At 42.0% G+C, this 18275-nt stretch overlaps 1 protein-coding gene across 12 annotated transcripts in view; it reads left to right on the top strand.

The window, feature by feature from the left end:
- Nucleotides 1–1895: 1895 nt before the first annotated feature.
- ARB2A (ARB2 cotranscriptional regulator A) overlaps nucleotides 1896–18275 on the top strand; it is a 352291-nt gene continuing 335911 nt past the window's right edge. For 5 of the 12 annotated variants that reach the window (XM_065599203.1, XM_042855843.2, XM_042855847.2 and 2 more), the window contains exon 1: nucleotides 1902–2051. The gene's annotated coding sequence lies outside the window, so the exon portion shown is untranslated. Of the gene's footprint in view, nucleotides 2052–10428; nucleotides 10544–18275 lie in introns of those variants that run through there. The other 7 variants (XM_065599205.1, XM_065599202.1, XM_065599200.1 and 4 more) reach the window with 4 other exon arrangements.

Below are 18275 nucleotides of genomic sequence, written 5' to 3'. Positions count from 1 at the left end.
AGTTAAGAATATTTATTTTACTTACCTCAAAAAGATAATCCCCTATATATTGCACAGGATAATATGGAGCCTCAAAGAGATGTTTCTCTCTCTCTTTGGTGACACTTTTATTATCAGTGAATACATGAGTAACAGCTCTCACTTCCTTTTGTGGTGGATATATAATTGCCTTTCCAGCTTCTAGAACTCTAAATATATATATATATATACAGTTTAAAATATATATTTACTTAAAATATATATTTATATATATCTCACTTAAAGAGAGAGAGAAAATTCAGCCTGAGACAGATCCCTGGCATATAAAACTTCATCCCAACCAGTTAAAGTTTGACAAAGATACACGCAACTGAAAATACTTCCCATCACTGCCTATAATTTAAAACACAATCCATTTGATTTATATGCTGTAACACTGGACACACAAATGTAAACTCCATCCCTGCAGCATGCACAGCCTCAGCACAGGTCTCTACGGAGATTGTAAACTCTGGTGCTCCTCAGCGGCTTCCATCCCACTGTGACATGACTCAGAACATTCAAGTGGAAGGACCCATGGAATAAATGTGACAAGTCCCATTTCCTGGGCAAGGCCCTGACTGACTGCATCCCTCTGACATGTGCTGTGCATTACTGACAGGGGAAAATGGCCATATTTAAATTTTCATATGGTTCAAAAAATGTTATTAAGATGTTTAAAAAAAAAGTGAACGGTACAGAGTTTAAGCGTAGAAGTTTCTGGTTATCAGGGAATAATGTACATATTATCAAATTTGGTTTAAGATTGGATGGCATAAGGAATACATATCTGCAATATCCCCAATTGGGGTAAAAGGTTAACGGGTCAAAGTACAGACATTGAGATATGAAGGTATGTTGTTCATATAATGGCTATGTTGAGGTGTGGAGTATAATGAGTGGATACGATGATTAGGATGGATTGACCCTCATTTGGTGAGATTTAACCTTCAGTGAGTTTATGGTTCCAGTTCATATGGTCCAACAGAAAGAGTCTCTCAGTCCCTTTCTCATAGTCGATTCACAATGTCGCTCTGGCTCACGCCTCCTGGTGCTGTCGGAGGCTGGTGATGTGTTCGGTGTAGATGTCCCTGGACCATCGGATGGTGTTTGAGACCCTGAGGCACCACTTAAAAATTTTATTAAGATGTTAAAAAAAAATAGTGAACAGAGTTTGAGCATAGAAGTTTCTGGTTATCAGGGAATAATGTACAGATTATCGAGGATGCAAAGTTTGATTTAAAATCAGGTGGCATAAGGAATACATAATCTGCAATATCCCCGATTGGGCGTAAAAGATTGATGGGTCAAAGTACAGGCATTGAGCTATGAGGGTATGAAGTTCATATAGTGGCTATGTACTGATGTGGAGTATAATTATTAAACTCAAATTTATGCCTAAAGGCTAAGGCGCTCAGCCCTGCTCTGATTGCTCATGGGTATTTCTGTCATCTAAGAGCAGCCAAACCATTTTGATGCCTCAGCTCTGGGGGGTGACTGGCTGATTGTCCTCAAGGGCCAGTCTCTGGGTGACCACGCTTGAACCCGCCCAGCGCACTCTGTCTGAACCTCTGATTTCACTGGCTCCTGCAATAGTTTCATTGAGATTCCGGTAGGTTGCCTCGATCAGACCCCTAAAATGGCATCTTCTCGTACGAAGGTGGCAAGAGCCGAAGCCCGCAAAGAGCTGGGACTGCGACCAGACGACCCCGCCAGCCCTGAGGCACCGCCCCTCACCCGCTGCGCGCAAGAGGGGCCCCACCCCTCCCAGATTCCCCGAGCAAGCCCCGCCCCTCTCCCCTATGACGCAGAGGCAGCTCAGAAGCGTAAGGGCGAGAAGCTCCACTTCCGGGTTCCTTGCTGCGTCTGTGCGCGATGACGTCATATCCACAGACCCCGGAAGTAGAACTCGAAATTGGCAGCGGCGCCGTGAATCGCGGAGAGGAAACAGCAAGGAGAGGTGGCGCGTGTCCCGGTAACGGCGCCTCGCCCCGCCCCGCCCCGCCCGGCCTTTGCGGGACAAGGGGCACCAGGTACGTGGCGCTCCGTCGTGGGGGGCGTGGGGAATGTGTTCTTGCCGCGTCCCCGCGCTGCTGCTGGAACCACAGATCAACAGCTCCCCCACCCCCCCGTTAGTGACAGCGACTCCCCTGCGCGGGGCACCGGGTGCCAGATCGTTCAGTGGCCAGGGCCGCCCCTCACCAGCGAGAGCCTGTGGCGCAGCCTGCCCTGGGGAGTCGGGCTCCAGTTCCCTCCGCCGCTCTACACCCGGCGCCCCCGGCTGATAGTGTCACACTGGGGGGTGTCTCATTCCATCTCCCAGCAGAGCGAGCCCGGCTCCCTCTCCAAGATTGTTACATTGCCCAGAGCCTCCCCCGCATGCACCAGAGAGAGCCCCCGCCCCGTCCTACCCTGGAGAGGGCCCGAATTCCCCTCTCCCTCCCTACACACCTACATGGTCATAGTGTCCCTCGCCCCCGGAGGCTTCCCGCGCCCTATAGGGGAAGTCAAAGTAGCCAGACCTTTCCCAGAGAGGTCGAATGTCTAAGTGTCAAACTTATTCCTGGAATGTTATGGTCCTTGGGTTGCATGTGTCCCCAGACTTCCCGATGATGGAGGGAGGCTTATTATTTCTTATTTGCATTGTGGTAGTGCCTAGGGGCCAGGGTCCTGTTGTGCTAGTCATGGCACTAACATGTAACAAACATGTAATAGACGCTGCTCTGAAGAAGTGTTTTTTTTACCCACGAAAGCTCATGCCCAAATAAATCTGTTAGTCTTTAAGGTGCCACCGGACTCCTCATTGGTCCTGCCCTGAAGAATTTATGGTCCAAGTTTGTACAGAGATTAAGGGTAGAATATGCTCCTTATGTTGTAGCTATACATATGGGGCCTGACACTGCAAATACTTAACCACATGAGCAACGCTGTTAGTTTGTAGGGGACTCCTCACATTCTTACCCATTTGCAAGAGTGAGCCTTTTGTAAAGGTAGCAATGTATTGAAGCAATTTCAATCTGTGAGGGAAAAATTGATGACAGGTTGTTCTACAGCCCAGCTTCTTTCTGCTCTCACTTAGATGCTAATTTCAATAATTGTCCATATAAATCAAACAGTTGTGCAGTTAACATTTGGAAAATGATGTTCTCAAAATGTTGTTATTAGACTTAGGTTTTGTTTGCAAACAAAAGTTGTATTGCTTTAACTATACCAGAGTATTGAAAGCCACTCTTCTTCCCCAGCGTGGTTATCGTTATACAGTGTAAATGTGCTCTGTACTGGTATATATCTGTTCCTGTACAGTAAGGATAATGAGTTATACTGGTGTAAGTCACATTTATACCATTACAGCTGCATCCACTTGAAGGGCTGTACTGGTTTAACTATATTGGTAAAAAATCATACCATAACTGACACAAACTGTGTGTAGATCAGGCCTTAAGAGTTAACACTCATTTGAGTTGAGTGGAGACAGTTATCAACTTACAGAGCTGTTTAGTCTGTTTGCAGACTCAGGAAGATTACACAGCTTCAGTTTTCAATTGATTTATCCTTAGTTCATATTTGGAAGATTTTCTTCACAACTATAAGGGCTAGAGACTTATTTTTTTAAGCATCTTTGATTCTGAGGAACTTGTTTATTGTCATATGGGTCTGTTGTTTGACATTACTGGACATCTTTGCTCTTTCCCATCCAGACAGAGTCAAAAAAGTCATGCCCCAGTCATGGATAGAGAAGATGCGCAGATCCTCCTCTCCACCCATGGAGCAGTAACTGTAGCTTAACTCCCTTCTTTACCCATAGAACTGAAAGCAGTGTGTCAGAGCCTCCCCTCCCCCCCCAGCAAGCGAGAATCACAATGGCCAGGGTCTCTCTCTCGCTCTCTGAAGAGAGAGAACACAAGCGAGTCACGATTGCCAGTGCCTCTCCCTGAGAGTAATACTGATTATTGTCTTCTCTTCTTCCTCCCCATTGAGTAATATGAATCATAGGGTCAATGCTGCTTCTTTACTCTCCCTGATGACAGTAATAATAATTTCTTACTCCCTGGTGAATTATTGCCAATCCCTTTTGCCACCTACTGGTAAATTTTGGCCTGTTCTTCCCCTCCCCAGTGAGTAATAATAGCTATTGTCCTTTTTTCCCATCAGAGTAATACTTGTCAGTATTAATGGTTATTGTTCCCTGTCCCCCAAAGGAGTAATAATGGCAATACTTCTTCCACATGCAGAGGTTTTTAATGGCGAATGTTACTTTCTTCACTCCAACCCCTATAGTACTGTAGGTTTGTATTGTAGTTTAACGTTTTGTAAATACATGCTTTTATACGTTGATGAAATAAATAAGCTCGTCGTATACCTGGGAGGTATTCTGAGTTTTTTCTTTAATTTCAGAAAGAGGTACTAGGTGTATACATCCAAAGCCTTGCTGTACTAGAGGGTTGCACTTGCACCTTTTTTCAGTCCGCACTAACCATCCTATTTCAAAATATCGACACAAAATGTACCATCGCTGTTGCAATAACTGCATTGTGCATCATGCAGTGTGCAGCCCAGGTCCCTGAAGCAGGGATTTTTAGAATTAGCTAGCCCTATTTTGAAAGATGATGCATTATTTTTCTCAAAATATAGAGTATGAAGTAATATTTCTCATTGTACATGCTATTTTTTATTTTGTAAAATTACTTGGCAGTTGTATTGTTATAAAATAGAAAGTTCATGGGCATAAAATCACACAAGCTGCGGTAGCTCAAAACAAGTAAGTAATCAGACAAGCACAGGAGATACCTGACATTACGCACTGGTTGACAAAGGGATTGTAGGAGCACTGTAGAATTGTGCTGGGAGCGCCAACAGCAATGGGGAAGCTAGAACACCAATATTTTTGGTTTACACTAGCCCAGCCAATGGTACAGTGGCCTGATGCAGGATATGATAGTGACAAATCTTGCTTTGAACAGTCACAGTTGTAGTGATTCATCTTTCTAAAAAAATTTCTCTTCACTTTTTAGTCTCTACATCATGCCCTGCCTCTAAAACAGCTGTTCTTCACAGAAAGAAGCAGAAGTAAAACTAGCAGGACTTCTGTTTCAGTTTCCTGTTGAGAGGCAAACGAACAGTAGTGTGAAACTTATGCAGATCACATCAGTGCAACTTCTGTTCTGTTATTGGTAAGCTGTGTACAGGAGCCACAGAGGTATCAAATTGATGCTGCTAGCCATGGCTTTGATACTTCTACACATAGCTGTTCCACACCGGGAGTGGCAATACAATTGATTGGATTCATTTTCTTTTTTTAATTTTGTAAGCTCTTTGTTCTCTTCGATCAGCAGAAAAGTTAAAGGATAATGTCAGTTTCACTAAATGGCTGCTGGGGGCCTCTTATCCAAGGATTGGCTATACAATTCTGCAAGACTTGATCCTTATGTGTTAGTTAACTTTCATGTAGGCTGTAAGATGAACATTACAAGAAATGTACTTGGAGGACTGGACAACCCAGGACAGTGGTAATAAGAACAGAGAGCCTTTTCTAGGTTGTTGGTCACTTCGACTAGTCAAAAATTTACTGTGTGATAGGCCAAATAGCATGCTTGCTCTTGGGCTCTCTCATCCTGAATCTGTGGACTAGATTGCTGAGATGAAAAGAGAGTAGATGACAGGAGCTTTGGCAGAACCTGGTCCCCTTTCTCCTAACAGCTACTGAATTCTTTCCCATCCCTCCCATTCCTGTACTTAGTGATCTAATCTTCAGGCTCAACATGATTGAGACCAAGAGCAGGTCACCTGGCTCTTGCCAAATCCTCTTCACCACCATCTTGTTTCAGCAACTTGTGGGGGACAAACCCAGTGATGAGCTGCCGAAATCTTAACAACTGGTTCCCTACCGGGTCTTTGGTGGCACTTTGGCCGCGGGTCCTTCACTCGCTCTGGTTTTTGGCGGCACTTTGGCGGCGGGTCCTTTAATGCGGCCCAAGACCCGGAGAGAGTGAAGGACGTGCCGCCGAAGACTCGGAGTGCCACCCGGTGAGCACAAGCCCCACGTGTGTGTGTTTGTTTGTTTTTTAGTCATCCCTGCCGGGGGGGCTGGGTGGGGAAGGCTGTGCCTCCCAAAACAGCCTATCCCACCCCCATCCGACCCCCACGCACATCCAGCCCCGACTGCCCCCATCAGAACCCGCAACCCATCAACCCTCCCCTGGTCCTTGTCCCCTGACCACTCCCTCCCGAGACCCCCCCCCACCCTAACTGCCCCCCAGTGCCACACCCCTACCCAACTCTCCCTGTCCCCTGACTGCTCCGACCCCATCCACCACCACCCCAACAGACCCCCCGGAACTCTCACGCCTACCCAACCCCCCCCCCATTCCCCGTCCCCTGACTGCCCCCCCTCCAACCGCTCTCTGCCCCTTATCCAACCCCTCCTCCCAGTCCTGGCCCGGCCCCCTTACCATGCTGCTCAGGGCAGCGTGTATGGAGGCCGCGTGGCTCGCTGGAGCTCGCAGCCCCACCCCCTTAGCATGCCACTCAAAGCGGCAGGAACTGCAGAGCTGCCCAGGAGCGGTCCAGAGCGCTGATGCCCGCGGCGCAGCACGCTGAGGCTCTGCGAGAGGAGGGAAGGCGGGGGGGGGGGGGGGCCGGGGGAGTCTACCCATCCGGGAGCTCAGGCGGGCCAGACAGGACGGTCCCGCGGGCCAGAGTTTGCCTACCCCTTTAACAAGCAGTTCTAAACTGGCTTCTAAATTGAACAACTGGTTTGTGCGAACCACTGGACAAACCCTTTTAGAAGAGGGAGAGAAGAAAAATAAACTCATACGAAATAAGAGTATGATGAGTGTGTCCTTCTGAGAGTACTTTACCACAAAGACCCTCTCACACTCTTGCTGAGGGAGCACTTTAGCACTTCTTTCTGAAGAGATATAGCCAGAGATGGAACTGAGACCAGACAGACAGCAGCTTAGTGAGCTCCTGTTTCTAACTTAGAACCAGCACATTGCTTAACAAAAGAGCTGCCAGAATGTATTGCCTTGTGAGCATGACACCAGTTCTCCAGGATCTGTACTGTCTCTATCTGTACTGGTTTCTAGTTTGAGTTCAAGGTGTTGGTTATAAGGCCCTAAATTACTTGGAACTTGCCTACTTGGGGGAGTGTCTCCCTATGCTATACTGTTGTATGCCATACTATTGATGTGACTAACAGAGGTGCTCACTCTGTAGCCCTCTTGGTTTAAAAGGGAGAGAGCTATTGTCAGGATCCTGTCCGTCTCCGTGACTTTGGAATGTACTCTCTCCTGAAAATAGCCCTTTAAGTTGATCTTTAAGTCTGTTTTCCTAGACCTTGGGGGAGATAGAAAACTCACAAGAGTAGATGGGTACTAGGGGTGCTTATTTTCTTGGTTACTTTCTACTGTTAAGCTTGAGACAAAATTTCTGGTTCTGTGTTGAGGATTGCATTTTAAATGTTTGTCAAGGGCTTCTAGATCTTGGTTTGAGGAACCTTGTACTGTTTTGTACAAATCAAAATAAATTGTCAGAGAGAGACAGTCATTCCCTTAGGTATCTTGTACCAATTCCATGAAGGCTAGGATCTTTACTTTGAATTTGGGGAATATTCTGTGAGGAGCCAGTCTAGGGAGTAGAGTACTGGGGTAATGAGTTGTTGTTGGTGATCGCTGCTGAAGAGCTTTTAAAAAGTTACCCATTGATTCTTATAATTATTCAGTGTAAAGCACCAACAAACCAAGAAGTGAGTGGGAATATAATTGGTGATTTTTTTTGTTAGTTTGGTGTGTGTCTTTTTTAAATCCTATACTAGGGACATGTTCTTGGTTGATACTGGCCTTTAAAGTACTTGCTTTTGAAATGTATTGTTGCCCTATAAAATGTGCTTTGTCCCATGGAAAAAAAACTTCTTTCTGTGTAAACTAATGTAACCTTAAATTGTATCTACTTAATTTGAGAGTCACTTTCATTGATTTGAATAGAGCAGAATTCCAGAAGTACATTTTTTAAAAAAGGATTAGAAGTGGTTATTTTGTATTCAAATTGTTCCCTTTTTCCACTAACTTCTAATATGAAAAACCCTTTCTAATCTAGTGACTATTAGAATGTAAATTTAATTTTTTCTTAATATATTTTAAAGTGAAAAGTGCCAGATTGACAGTATCCTGTCACACACTTGGTATGTATTGCCAGTGCAAGATTCTCTACTGTTCAAATGTGACACAACCTTCTTGAGAGGTGAAAGGATAGTTCAATCTCTATTTATTCCTTGTCTTTTCTGCTAAGTTTGCCAACAAAGGTGCCAGTTAGTGCCAGTTTTGATTCTGATTTTTGTGTTGTGACCAGCTATCCTCTGGACATAATTGAGACCAATAAGTCATTTCATGTGGGCCACTGACCAGCTCTCAGCAGATAATGACTCAGTCCTTTACTTGTTTGAATTCATTCTAAGGACTACAGCCCAATCTAGAGTTCATGTGTGCAGTACTGGTCATCCTATCTCAGAAAGGATATTGCAAAATTAGAGGGAGTTCAGGCAGTGATGAGAATGACGGGGGCAAGCAAAAACTCACCTATGAAGAGAGATTTAAAAGATTGCAATTGTTTATCTTTTATAAAGAAGACAAATGTGAGGTGGGTCATAATAAAAATATGATGAATGATATGGAGAAGGTAGATTAGGAATATCTCTTCTTTCAACACAAGAACAAAGGTACATTAAAAATAAATGTGGTAAATTCAAACCTGATAAAAGGTCCCCCCCCCCTTCAAAATGCATAATGAAACTCTGGGACTTATTGCCACAGGATATTGTTGAGGCCAAAAGCTTAGCACAATTCAAAAAGGATTGAACTTTTATGTGGATAATAAGAATATTCAGAGTTTTTAAAACTGTTGCTTACATAAATTTTGGAAGATCTGTTAAACCCCATGCTTTAGGGTTTAAACCAGTCTCCCAACTGTAAGGGATTAGCAGGAGACCTAATTTGGGGTGCAAATTATATTGCATTTTCCTATTTTGGGGTTTTGTGTACCTTCCTCTGAATCACCTGGTGTTGGCCAATGTGATAAAGGCTAAAAAAAAAAAAAAAAAAGACTACACTAGTGGAAAGAGATTATAGTTTTCTGCTAGTATTATTGTTAAATATAATTAAATATTTGCTTCAGTAGCACCCAGAGACATCAACCAAGTCAAGGCCCCATTTTGCTGGGCACTGTGCAAACATATATTAAATGACAGTCCCTGCCTCAAAGATTTTACATTCAGTCTGAATCATAAGACCTGTCTATGAAGGGAGGGGGGGGGAAGTGGGTGTGGAAGATGAGGTAACTTACAGCAGAATGTTTTAGCACAGAGTAGCTGTGTATGCAGTCTTTTTGTAGCAGTAATAGTTACTCATCTCCTGCCTAACAATTATCAGATGGCAGTTTCCTGACTTGGTTTTCAAAAGAAATATTTACTTACCAGTAGACCCAAGAGTGGGAAACCAGTGCTGACACATCTTAAAAGAAAACTATTTAACAGAAATCCATGAGTGCTATTTTTGTGGTAGTAATGGGGCTTGTACCTCCACATGGTGTAGCTTCAAGAGCAGGGATGTCACAGTCACTTCATATGGTAGGCCTGATCCACTACCCTGTCACGTGGTGCGGGCCACATTCAGCAAAAATTATTAAAATAGAAACAGATGAAGATAAACCATATTGGTAATTACTTACATTTATTTTAGATTTTAGTGACTGCTACTCCCCAATACCTGACATCTCTTAGCTTCAACCAGTGCATCAACGTTGGGAGCAAATCTATGGGCTGAGGCTACCAGAAGTATCAAGTTCAGGTGTTAGTTTAGTTTAGATTTATTGAATACCTGTTCATGCACATACATGCTCCCAAACATGGGAAGAATTTTTGATGCAAAGGGCTTCAGCTTGGCATAATTTGATTCTAGATTTTGATACAACTTTGGAAGCTAATATTAGAAAACTTACCCTTCAACAGTGTTGCTTTGCAGTTCAATAAGTTCCACCTGGAGCTTCTCAGGTACAGCATGAATATTGACAGAAAGTGGTATGGTAAAAATTGCAAACTCTCCTTCATGATTCCTGAAGTCAGAGACTCATTCTTGATATTCCTTTGTCAGTTTAGCAATTTTGCCCACATATCTTTCTGTGGCATCACCACTTTGAGTCCCAATAGTATTACGTAGTGCAGGGGTCGGCAACCTTTCATAAGTGGTCTTCATTTATTCACTCTAATTTAAGGTTTTGCGTGCCAGTAATGCATTTTAACGTTGTTATAAGGTCTCTTTCTATAAGTCTATGATATATAACGTAACTATTGTTGTATGTAAAGTAAATAAGGTTTTTAAAATGTTTAAGAGGTTTCATTTAAAATTAAATTAAAATGCAGAGCCCCCCGGACCGGTGGCCAGACCTGGGCAGTGAGTGCCACTGAAAATGAGCTCGCGGGCCGCCTTCGGCACATGTGCAATAGGTTGCCTACCCCTGACGTAGTGATTTCTAGGTGAGAAAATCTGCCGGTTATACTGAGAAAGTTGTTTCTCTATAGCTGAAGCATAATTTCAAAGGTGTGAATATTGTCATAGTATTCTGTCACCACTTGGTTGTGCCCCTCCATTCTTATGTTGTGCGAGTTCAGGTGTTCTGTAATACCCATCATGAAAGCAACATCTTGAAGCCATTCATTGTCCAGTAATTCAGTGACATCTTTCCTTTTCTGACCCATGAAAAGTTTGATCTCACCACATGATTAAAAAAAATACTTCAACACAGCTCCTTGACTTAGCCACCAAACTTCAGTATGATAATTGCAGTCCATGATGAATGTGACATTCTTTCAACAGCTGGCTGAACTGTTAGTGGTTGAGACCTCTAGCTTGAATAAAATTTATAATTTTTAACAATCACATCCATCACATGATTCATTTTAGAAGTTTTATAACAGAGAGCTTCCTGATGTAAAATGCGGTGAAAACTGCTAACCTGCTGGTTATGTTTGAAAGTTTGCAATTTTGCCTTCAGTTTTGTCACAACTCCAGCTTTCTTGCCCACCATTGAGAGTACCCCATCTGTGGCCAGACTCACAGCTCTGGTACAGTCATCATCCAATTTGTTCAGAGTTTCCACAAAGTTGTTAGAGGTCATTTGCTATTGTTGTGTGTTTCATCGGCACCATTCTATAGCAGTGCTTCTCAAAGCCGGTCCGCCGCTTGTTCAGGGAAAGCCCCTGGCGGTCCGGGCCGCTTTGTTTATCGGCCGAATCTGCAGACGCGGCAGGTGAACAAACCGGCCCGGACCACCAGGGGCTTTCCCCGAACAAGCGGCCCGACTTTGAGAAGCACTCTTCTGTAGGCTCCTCTGCTATGCACATGTTCTCATCAACTCTGTGAAGGAAAACTGCTAGCTGAGACATATCACTTGTATCTGTGCTTTCATCAGTTGCAATTGAAAAAGTAGCAAACAACTTTGCTTTGTCCTGAGTTGACTGTTCAAATTCTCAGCAAAGTTGTTGATTCTCTCAGCAGTTGTGTTTCTTGAGATGCTGGTATTTGCAGAAGCTTGCTGCTTATCGGGATGCACTATTTCTGCGGCTTTTAACGTGCATTTTAATGTTCTCCTTCAGAAAAGACACAGCTATTTCATGAGCAGTCACATAGCTTGCCTTAACAGCAGCATCACATATGTGATGAGCATTTGTAAACACTGACCGCTGCTTTTTCAATGACTCTGCTAATTCAGAGTAATTATCTTTGCGAACTTCCAGTGTACTTATCATATTTCTCACCATGGTTTACTACATAGTGTCTTTGAATGTTGTATTATTTTACCACAGCTACCTGTTGCCTACAAGTCAAGTAAGTAAGTGGGCTTTCCATTCATGTTCAGAAAGAAATATGAAATTCTCCATTTCTCTTGAAATTCTCCAACACTCTTGACCTACCTTTCTCTTCTTGAAGAAAGACATGATGACCACTTGTTACAAGCTGAATAAAGAAATGAAGGAAGGGAAGGGTAGAAGGAAAGGGATCCCCTTTGCTTTGAATTTTTATTTAGACTAGTATCTGTCCCTTTATCGGCCACAGTAGGCATTTTTCCTTTGAATTATTTGAAGTTTCCTCTTCTTTGACTTTCCAGGTTGGGTATCTACTCTCCTGCCAGTGAGTTAATGCTCTTCAGTGTCATTTCCCCCTGTCTACACATGTGCCAACTTCTGCCGGACTTGTGCCTCTCCCGTGCCTCTTAAACATGACCAAGTGATTCTGCACCTGTACACGAGGTTTTGCTGAATGTTGCTCTGGAGTCTGGACTATGGGGTGTGAGCTGTAGAGAACACCAGTGTGTTGCATTCCAACTCCCCCCACATTGACCCTTCTGGCATGCACTAAATGTTTCTTGGACTATGGCTACACTGGTGCTTTACAGCGCTGCAACTTTCTCGCTCGGGTGTGAAAAAACACCCCCCTGAGCGCAGCAAGTTATAGCGCTGTAAAGTGCCAGTGTAAACAGTGCCCCGCTGTAAACTAATCCCCTCGTGGAGGTGGAGTACCTGCAGCGCTGGGAGAGCTCTCTCCCAGCGCTGGCGCATGACCACACTCGCACTTCAAAGCACTGCTGCAGGAGCGCTTCCGCGGCAGCGCTTTGAAGTTTCAAGTGTAGCCACAGCGTTAGTATACATTGATGTAATCCTGTTTCAAAATGGATGACATCAGTATACATTAGTAGGATCTACACAGGGGGAATTGGAGCCAACACCCTGGTGCGCTCTACAAATCACATCCCCTTATTGCAGACTCTGAGGTCATGTAGACAAGTCCAAAGAATCCTGGGAAGTTCACAGCAGTGGTGTTATACATTTGACGCTGCTCTAGAGGATGACATATTTACATGCGCACACTTTAGTGCTGTATCTTGAGTTAATTAGTATGTAGCCACTAGGGGGGTGACATAGTCACACACTTGAACAGATCTGATTTTTCTTCTGGAGAAGATTAATGGTGTGTGTAAGCTATCATAGTTTTTCTGTAATGCCTATGACTATAATAAGAAACATAAAAACGGCCATACTGGGTCAGACCAATGGTCCATCTAGGCCAGTATCCTGTCTTCCAACAGTGGCCAGTGCCAGGTGCCTCAGAGGGAATGACCAGAAAAGGTAATCATCAAGTGATCCATTCCCTGTCGCTCATTCCCAGCTTCTGGCAAACAGAGGCTAGGGACACCATCGCTGCCCATCCTGGCTAATAGCCATTGATGGTCCTGTCCTCCATGAGTTTATCGAGTTCTTTTTTGAAACCTGTTAGTATCTTGGCCTTCACAACATCCTCTGGCAAACAGTTCCACAGGTTGACTATGTGTTGTGTGAAGTAATGCTTCCTTTTGTTTGTTTTAAATGTGTTATTTTATGATGCTTTACTTTTGATCATGCCCATAACGCATAGACTTCATTAATTGTGTCACAGTGCTCCTCTGTGACATAGATATTTTACTCTACAAAGGAACTAAGCCGTTCCTAGGATGAAATACAGTTACAGTAAAAGTGTGCATTATGCACCGGGGAAGGAAGTGAAGACTGTTATATCCATTTGAAACGAAAGGGAGAATTTAGATAGACAGAAGGTAATTATCCACATTGAACTCTTAGGGTAAAATTTAGGGTTATTACCATTTAAAAAGAAAAAGTAACATGCTTTTTGCCAAAAGAAAGAACTATCTTCCTGATCAGATATGAAGAAGAAAAGATAGACGTTATATGATTTCAGATTACATAAGACATTCCACTTTATTTGAAAGATTCAATTTTTTTTGAGTGGCCATAAAGGCCATCTATCTAGTAAATATTCTAACTTGTACTGTAGAGTAAAACCATTTAATAAGTACAATACTAGAGCATTTATATGAAATCAATAGAATTTAAACACAATGGGCCAGATCATTCCTTCTACTTCTGTGAACAATTGTGGCTGGAGGTGTGAAAATGGGAAGTGCCGTCTCTGCTGTGTCTTCCTCCACTTTTTCATCAAACTCACGGGAAGCTCCTCCATAGGGATCTATGTCTGTGGCAGGGAGGGGACAGAGACTGTGGATGGGTCATTTCTGTCATGGTAGCATTTGCCTTGTTTTCCCTCATAACTCCACAGCAGATGCCTGATAACGTGGACCAATTTAGTATTCATTTATCTTGTATAGTCTTGTCCAGTGTGCAGAGAAATGCCTCTCCTTGGTGGAGGGAGCTAAGGACAAAAGCTGACAGCGAAGCCATTGGAGCATGCCTTTCAACTACAAGGAGGATATCATAAGTGAGGACCTCTGTTTAGATTCTCACAATTCCAGTAGATCTAAGATTCACCGCTTTAGAAGGGTGAACCCCTTGACATTTATTCCATAGGACGTCAGGGAAGCTAATCCCATGTCTTCCTCCCCTGCCCCTCACTCCTGAGAAAGCTTAGTGGCAATTTTCCAAATTGGAGGTAGGGAAGTAGAAATTCAACCTTGTGCATTTTTTTCTATGTAATGGATTTTCTGGTTCAAGGGGTAATTTAATATTACGTATTACTTTAGATAATTTGACTCGCATGATGATGTGGAGACAGAATAGTTATGGTATTCCTAAGCAACCACGGAACACTTGCTTTTTGGTCTCTGACAAGAGAGAATTGATGACCATCAGTTTTGAAGGAGGTGTTGGGTTTCAGCATCTTAGAATTTTGATACTTGATACAGTTGAATGGAGGTCATTGTATGGAGAAAATAATTTCATAAATGAAGAAGTGAGCATGGTCCTTCAATAATTTAAAATGTGATTCTACCCTGAAAAGTTACTGGATACATTTGGCAGCACAGGGTTTCATGTTGGCTGTCTTAATGATCCCAGATCAACTGTGTTCAATTTATAAGTCAGAGATTCTTTTTTTGGTTTGTAATTGACATTCCTAAAAGTTCACTTAGGGATCTGAAATTCTTTCTTCTATACATCACTAATAATAAAGATTTGTCAGGCCAGATTATTACACCTGTGCAACCCTGTTATCTTCAGTTGAGTTGCACAGGTGAATTGGTTAGTGCTGAAATATAATCTAGTTCCTCTCTTTCAGCTGTGTTGATTTTGCAGGGCTAACAAAAATAAAAAGTAGTATAAACCAGGGTGGATTTGACTTAAATCAAATTGATTTAAATCACTAGTCAGGAAGACTTGATTTAATCATGGATTGCTACATAAAAGTGCATTCTTGTTGGTTGTTATAACCTTAATACATATTCTTCACAATTCAGCATAGATGTAGGGTTCACTTTTAGAAGGTACACACTGTACATTTTAAAGTGATTTATTTTGAAAACTTTTCAGATTAGTTTTACAGCTATATCAGAAAATGAATGATTGTTTGGTTATTTCATTTACCAAAGGTAATTGAAGCAGATATTTATGAAGTCACTGGGAGGTGAACTTTCTCCAATTCAACAGGTTAATCATTAATATTTGGAGGATTTTCTTGCCATGCTGTATTAGGAGGAGAACATCACCAGACAGCCATTTACATTGTTTTATTTAACTAAAACAACAACGTTATGTATTCTGGATTTTTTTTCTTCAACAGCAAACACATAATATTTTAACAAGAGCATTTGAATTTAGTTAAACATTCAAGTTTTTTAAAATTAGGTTTGTTCTTGTTAAAATTGTTCTAACTAAAATAGTTAAATTAAATATTAAAAAAAAAAATTAAATAGACTATGTCAGCCAGGTCAACATGGGAAACTTAAAATATTGGCTTCTGCCGCTAACTCAGTCGTCTTCACCTTCATTTTCCTATTTGTTCGTAATCTGGAAAAGAAAAACAAGTTTTCCTGCTTTTTCAGGTTCCAAACGATTTCTCACTTTGGAATGAATTAGTCTAAAGGAAGAAAATATTCTTTCTACACTGGCAGAAGAAGCTACTGCTGTTAAAAGTGAGATTATCACTTCAACAGTCTCTGAATCAAAGTGCTTAAGTGACTTCCACCCGTTCACTAGTGTGATTTTCTTCAAAACATCATCTGCAAACATGTATTTCTTGAATGTTTCATCCTTAGTTCTGAAGTTTATTATAGTTGGCATTATGGAGGGATGATTGCTGGATGTCCATGTCATAGCCTCTTCTTCAACAGTTAAGGTTGGATCCTGGTACCGAGTATTGAGAATATTTGCAAGAAAATGAGCTGGAGATAGAGCTTGTCTCATTCGTTTTTTTTTTTTTAAATGCTTGTAATTTAACTCCGTCATTGCATATTTCTCTTTTTTCAAGAGCTCACTCAGTTCCTTCCAAATTTCAACAGCGTCAGAAATAAAGCAGCTATTTCCCTGCATTTTGTTCAAGGCTACAGAAATAGGTTTCAGGGTACTCATCATATGTTTAACATTTCTCTTAAGCCCAATGTTGAGAACTTTGGCTGTGACAGTCCCATCTATTTTTTTCACGATTTTGTTCACAAACTATAATCAGATTAGGTCAGTTCTTGATATAGTGCTCAAAACAGTCCACTACTGAGTTCCATCGCACGTATTGTGGGAGAGTTAGCTTGGTTCCTCCCATTTTTTTCAGAGCACCTACTGCAAAGTGGTTGTTACGGAAGTATTTTGCAATTTCAACAATATTAGCCCTTATTTTTGGAACACTGAAGTCTTTGGCTAAGAGGTGCATCAAATGAGCACTGCAACTCTGTTATTAGCTTGGGACTCTCTTCTAGATAATTTCTTCTCATCTTGGATACGTTTGCAGTGTTGTCTGTGACCAGCTGCGTACTAGACATTTGAATTTTTCCCCACAATTTGTTATAGCTTTTATTGCTGCTACTTGTAAGTATTCTGCTGTGTGTGCCTTTCCTGATGTATCAATTGTTTCTGTAAGGAAGACATTCTCTTCTTCTGTTGTCACACAAGCACATGCAATGTCCACAATGATCCTATTGTTCCACCCATCAAGACTCACTCTCTAGACTTTTTGCACACTGCTCAATTTCTCTTTCATACACTTTATCCAGCAATTTGCCTGCTACATCTGCTCTGTGGGGTGGACTGTGTCCTGGTCTTAATGACTGAACCATGTTAATGAAGTGTGGGTTTTCAATCATATGGAAAGGAGAGTTTGTTGCATAAACAAACCAGGTAATTTTTTCATCAATTACCTCTTTTTGTAATCTGGTTCTTAACCATCTTATCTATGGTTGTTTCTGGACGATGGAGATGATTTTTTTTTCTCTTTTTGCTACAGGTGATATACTGTGGCTATGTGACGTACATGATGTGACTGAAACACTATCATTGGCAGATAACTCTGAAACTATAAAAAATGATGGTGATCTTGAAGGTGGATAGTCTTCAGAATCCTATATGTTGAGGATGGATTCTCCTAAACAAAATAAGTCAATGCAGTTATTTAATTATTATTACCATATTGCTCATTTAGTATTACTCATTGCATTCACTGACACTCAATACTACTTTAGAGGTGAAATTGTAAAAGGAAGATCTGACTATAGAGTAACAACTATATTTTTTGCTCAAACATGAGAATTCAAGAATAGTCCAGTAGGAAGACAGGCAGTCCTTGAGAAAGAAGTATGAAATAAAAAAGTTTACCAACCTGAAGATCCTGCATGTTCAGACATGTTCCTTTCATCATCTTCAATGCAGCTTCCTCCTGAGAAGGAACACGTCTCATGATGTTGTTTCATTCGGGCAACCAGGCCTTGCATTTCTTTGTTGCACTGTTTGCATTTTTCACACATTCCTGTCTTACCCACAGGTAACTTTTAAAATATTCCCAAACTGGGTCACTTTAACGGCCTGCTGCCATTATAGGTTTTCCCTTCTAGTGAGAGAATGGTATGGTAGATCTCAAATCAATGAAGGCTACGCTCAGAAAGACCTCAAGACTTCTGGAATATGCTGCTCAAACAGTTTCACTTTTGTTTCTATTGCCTGTCCCTCCCTTCTCACATTTATCTCCGGACTTCTTCTCCTTGTCCAGATCTATTCTGCCCCCAACAATCTTCTATTTATTAAACTTTTTGAAACTTTACACTTTTAGAGAGAGGTAAGGGATTGACTCTGTGTAAACAAATTTGCAGAGGGACAATAGGGTTGAGGTCTGTTATCTCACCTCTATTATTTATTTGTGTGTTTGTTTTGTTTAAAAACATTTTTGCTGTTAACAAGCATGTTATCTCTGGAGACACAAATCCACAGCTGAGAACCGCAA

This window comes from Chrysemys picta, chromosome 6 (assembly GCF_011386835.1).
Source record: "Chrysemys picta bellii isolate R12L10 chromosome 6, ASM1138683v2, whole genome shotgun sequence".
Classification (NCBI taxonomy): domain Eukaryota; kingdom Metazoa; phylum Chordata; order Testudines; family Emydidae; genus Chrysemys; species Chrysemys picta.
This window is presented reverse-complemented; position numbering and strand designations above follow the sequence as displayed.